At 45.0% G+C, this 5,628-nt stretch overlaps 1 non-coding gene across 1 annotated transcript; it reads right to left on the reverse strand.

Moving 5' to 3' along the window:
* Nucleotides 1-5,022: 5,022 nt before the first annotated feature.
* trnav-cac (transfer RNA valine (anticodon CAC)) lies at nt 5,023-5,095 on the reverse strand. Its single transcript has one exon. It is a non-coding gene; the product is annotated as a tRNA-Val (tRNA).
* Between the last annotated feature and the right edge of the window lie 533 nt (nt 5,096-5,628).

Genomic DNA, 5,628 nt, shown 5'->3' on the forward strand with positions numbered 1-5,628 from the left:
CTCATTCATTTACAAGAAAGTTTCAGGAGTGGCTTATGATGCAATGGAGCAACTGGAGTTGAAGCAAGATGTGACAAAGCTTATTGGCTTATTATTGTTATAGGTAAGGAAGATGAAAACAAGATGTTCACATTAGCTGGGGGAAATGGACAACGAGATACAAAAATTAAGATTGTGGATAGATTGACAGGGAGGATTTGAGGAAGTGGTTATATAGAAGGGATTCAATATCCACTGTATCTTAATGGATTGTATTTGGACTGAACAGCCTGAAGTTCTGTATTTAATTTTCACATTCTGTCAAGCCGTGTGCTTGAATTATCCCAGTACCAGAGTCAGAGTGATGTAGCTCAGGCAGTCATTTTGAACGGTCTGGGTATCTTCTAATTCCCAGTTCCTTTCCCTCTGGGTGTTTGCAGACCCCTCAAGCTCTCTGACACTTTTGGTAATGAAAGCAGGAAAATTGGTGACAGACTCTGAAAACAGTGAAAGTTCCAGTTGTTCCACCGCCCTTCAGATCCCCGCTAACCTTCCTGCTGTAGGGAAATCGGCACGCCTGGTTGGTGACAGGCTGTATGACTCCAATGGTCAGCAGCGGGCTGAAAGATAAAGGTTGGTAGTTTGACACCATCCAGGTATAGAGCTTTGGTTGTTCCAGATCAGACTATGGGAATACCACCCTAGCTCCATTTAAACCGGAAAATCCATGGCAAGGTTGAATTGCAGCCCAAACCATTGATGGTTCTGTGTTCCCTGGCTCCACATGGAGTAAGATAGGGACAAACATTGTTCTCTCCAGACCCCTGCTGTCAACAAAAAGTGGCCACTGCAGCTCCCTGCACAGCCCTGGGACACAGCTTACAGAAACTGTCTCTTCATGAATGGCGCTTCCCGTGTGAGAAACTTTACTTTTAATACGGTAACGGCTGCAATCCAACCCCTGTCCCCAAGATTAGAAGCTGCAGGATTTTGTGATGAGAACAGTGTTATGAAGTTGAAGACGTGCCCTCCACCTTTAAATGAGAGTGAATGCTGTTCGGAACTGAGCGCTGACAAATACCTGTGATGACCAACTAGCAGTCTCAGCGTGTACTGGAAAATTGAAAACGGTTGGCTGTGGAACAAGTCAGTTTTGTTTGCTAATTAAGAAACAATTCCAATTTTACCAATCAATTTAAATTATGCCACAGGATACTAAAATCCAATCGCTCTTGAATTTAGTGTTTAGAAACACTGCAGAACCGGGTGCTTCCACAATGTTACTCCCACTGACCATTCCCCATGAAACATGCCCAGGTTCTCAGTTGAGGATTGTTGCTGGGAACCTTTGCCCCTTGGCTTTGAACCAGGCCGCCTGCCCAAGGAAAGCAAATGTGGTACTGTTTTTAGTGGAAGGATCAGAGTCCAGGAACTCCACTGTGACACAGAATGGCCATCAGTGCTGTACACATCTGTGCATATTCAAAACCAGTTTGGCGACCACTGTGACAATGTTTCACACAGAAATGAAATGGGATTGTATTCCGTTTCATCACGCGAGCATGTATGAGCGAGCAAATTCAAAGCCAGGTTTGCTGACGTGAACAGCAAGTTATAAAACACTGCTCATGTCAGTCTGAAAGGCTGCCATCGGGGATAAGGCTATTCTTGCCCGATTTTGAAGTGGGGAGTTTTCGTGTATGAGGTGACTCTAACAGCCACTACACTACAGGCAACATCCCCGCGAGCAGCTGGTGTTCAGAGTCGGCCAGCACTAAACTTTACAGCCGTTCAACGCTTCATCTTTCTGTTTCCAGGAGCTGGTTATTCTCCAGCGTAATTGGCATCATTAAAAAAATAAGAAAATCACGTGAAATTGCTCACAAAATATAGACAAAGATGGTGTCAGGGGTGCACAGTTTGGAATGTCGGGCGAGCCTGAACATGCTGGGACGTCTTACCCTTCATCGTCGGGCATGGCCTGAAGGAAGGTTTGTCAACAGAAAAATTTGAGTTATTGATCTCTGCAATATGGGGCGAGTTAAAAACTGGAGAGCATAGGTTTAAGGTGGGACGGTAAAATATAAAAGGGATTGAGGTACCTTTCCCACACAGAAGGTTGTGCGGGTATGAAATCAGCTTCCAGAGGAAATGAAGGAGGCTCGTACACTCAGAAGATTTCAATGGCAACCGGATGAGTTTCTGGATAGGAAGGGTTTAGTGGGGTAGGGGACAAATGCTGGGAAATGGGAGTTTATTTAAAATGCATTTTAAGAGACATTGAAGCATGAATGCTATTCTGGGGACAGTCCGAGGGCAATCAGCCATAAACAGCTCCCAGATCCTTCAGAGGAATTCCAAACTGCACTCCCAAAATGTATTGGAAACTTGGTGCACCGCCACCTCCCGAAAAGCTCCGAAATGAGGGAAAAGAAAGAACTGAACATGAATGGACCATGAAAAGTTAAGAGATTCCCAAACACAGTCTCGTTTAGATTAATTTGCCCATCCGATCAACAATGTGGCAGTGCCTGCTTCCTCCATCTCCAGGGCAGAAGGGAAGGAAATAAAAGAAATTTAAGACCATATGACATCACAATGTAGTGGAATTATTTTCCCAGTTGCCGGAACACCAAATAATGGGAAGTAAAGTCACTGCAGGATTTTGTTTCACAACAGCGATGCAATACCAATCTCCGTCCTGTTTCAGTGAAAACAGTGAATAACACAACTTGGCCGGAATATGATGCAGCAGAAGAACCGCTTGAGACCGGGGCATTTCATGTGGGACGCAAACGTGATAATAACAGCATGAACATTGACAGGATAGAGAGTGTGCACTCTCCCAAATCAGAGGTACATTTCCAAAAGCAAAACCACATGGTTGTTTTGGAATTTAAACACAGCAGCATTTAACAGGCTACAGTAAAACAGACAGCACACCCACAAAGGGCAGCGGTTGGATCTGAACTCGAGCCACCTGTGAGTTTGTAGTGAGAAAGCGGTTTCTTCGGTCACTTGGCCACGAAACCAGCCACAGCTGCAGTATATTGTCTTACACCTTCCATGATGCTCCTGTGAAACATTCGAAGCAAAGTCACCGGGAAACAGTTCTGTGATCCCTCTCCTGCTGGCACAGCTGCAGGGATATGCCCAACTTACAATATCAATCTCGCAACAAACTTTCAATCCAGCCAAAAATCATTTGATAGCCGGAATCAGGCTTCTGAGATTTGCTGAAGCCACAAATGTAATGTCTGTATGAGAGAATGTATATTCGGTAATGATTGGGGAAAGTAACCATGAGCTGCATGATATTGCTGGTATTTGGATTGTTGCTTTGGTAAATGATTTCGTCCTCTGCTCGAAACAGGGCAACTTTCAGTTTTTGAGGATATTAACAGAAGTCAAAAGCTGATTACCACACCCCACCCCAGAAGATGTCAAAGAGGTGCTAACTGTACCTGAGTGCTCTTTGTTCTCGATGTGAAGAGCGCTCTGCCTGAGTCACCTTCATGTCTCTGGTTGCTGAGTGAATCACAAAGAAGGAGCCCCTCAATACAGCCCCTCAAAAGCAATGGTAAGCTGAGTCTACCTACTCAGACTCTTTTCAGCTACAAATGTTTCGGTGAGTGCGTGAGAATATATGTTCAGTTATGATTTGGTCAAATCACCATGAGCTGCTTGACATTACTTCAATTTCGATTCTTGCTTTGCTCAATGATTGCTCGAAACAGGACAACTATCGCGTTTACACGGAACATGAAACATACCGGACTACAGGGAAAATGCACAAAGCTGAGCAGGCCGTGTTCCACATCCTACCGTGCAGCATCGTTTCAGTCACTGTGTCTGTTTTGCAGAATAAGATTCCCAAAGAATGCTCTCCACTCTAAAAGCGGAGGTAGCATTACAATCCGAGAAGGACAGATCAAATTGTGCGGATGCTCTCTCCTCGGGGCCAGTTCGAGATGCCACTTTCCTTGCCTTTTACCTTAACAGTGCAATTGGCTGCAGAGATGTTCACACCTGGACATGAGCCACATCGATACCGACTGACTTGGAAACCTGCGTGGGAATCGACGAGAAGCGACTCAATAAATCTTGCTAAATTCCATGGTGCTTATTAGAAATGCAGTTTCTGTTCACCTCAATTTAAAAGGCAGTTTCTGAACATAGTAACTGAAATCAAAAGGTAATTATCTCACCCCACCCCCACTGCGGAAGAGGTGCTAACTGCCCTTGAGTGCTTTTTGTTCTCGATGTGAAGAGCTCTCACGCCTAATTCACCTTCACGTCTCTTGTTGCTGAGTGACTCAAAAAGAAGGAGTTTCACCAGAGCTGCAACTGCCTCACTTTCCCACTCTCTCTCCCCGTTTACATTTTCCTGCTCATCAGTGATTTAAAGAAAACCAAAAGGATGCGATGTTATTCTGCAGCCTTTCTGTCGATTCCTCCGTTTCAGTTCCAACACGGCTTAGATCTCGGGGCGCACCTTAATACTAGCGACGCTATGAAATCACAAGTCCAAAGGTTCCTCTGAGAGTGCAATTTCTTTCATTGCTGTTGCTGATTGAATGAGTCACTAACGTGCGAACTGATCCAAACCATGATTCAACACCTCTGCTGCCAATTCTCGCACGTTGAATAACGACAGACAGCTTCCAAATGAGGTCTTTCAGATACGACTTTGGGCTACATTTGACAGACAGACTAGTTCAGGAATCCGTGGTGTACTGTGACACCAGCGCGTCTGCTTCTTCCCTGTCATTGAACCGGCCCGCCTGCACAAGGAATGCAAACGCGGTACTGCTTTTGGTGGAGGATTCAGAACGCGGTAACTACACTCTGAAGCAGAATGACATATGATCAGACCCAGGTTGGATAAAAACATTACAATGCTTTGCAAACTAATTTAATGGAATTGAATCACAAAGAGAGCAGATTTGTTCGAGCATTTTCGAAGGCAGGTTTGCAGATGGGAGAGCAAGCAAGAAGGCTCCGTTCTTGTTCGTGTAAAAGGCTACAAATGAAGAACAAAGCAGTTTCTGCCCAGTTTCGAACTGGGGACTTTTCACGTGTGAGGCGAACGTGATGACCACTACACTACAGAAACCAGCCACGGTCGGGCGCGCTGCGGCTGTGTGGCATCCAGCACTGAAAGTTGAAGCCATTCTTCGTTTCACCTTTCTTTTTCCAATAGCTCGTTCTTATCCAGGGTAATTGACATCTTGAAAAAGTTAAAAAAATAGACGTGAAATTGGTGACAAAATATAGACAAGGATGTCGTCAATGTTTGGACTGTAGAGTGAGGTGTAATAGGCTGGGACAACTTTCCCGGCAGCATAACGGCTGCGACATGATTTTATGGAAGGGTTGTAAGCTGAGTAATTACTTGTTTTAACCAAGCTGGGGTGAGTTGGAAACTCGAGAGCATAGGTTTAAGGTGAGTGGTCTGAAATTGACAAAGGACCCCGAGGCACATTTCCCACACACAAGGTTGTGCGTGTATGGAATGAGCTACCAGAGGGAGTGGAGGAGGCTATTGCACTCAGAAAATTGCAATGGTAATTGGATGAGTTTCTGGATAGCATGGGTTTAGAGGGATTGCGGCCAAATGCTGTGGAACTGGACTTGTTTCATTTTGGT

The sequence above is a fragment of the Hemiscyllium ocellatum genome, unplaced genomic scaffold, assembly GCF_020745735.1.
Source record: "Hemiscyllium ocellatum isolate sHemOce1 unplaced genomic scaffold, sHemOce1.pat.X.cur. scaffold_274_pat_ctg1, whole genome shotgun sequence".
NCBI lineage: Eukaryota > Metazoa > Chordata > Chondrichthyes > Orectolobiformes > Hemiscylliidae > Hemiscyllium > Hemiscyllium ocellatum.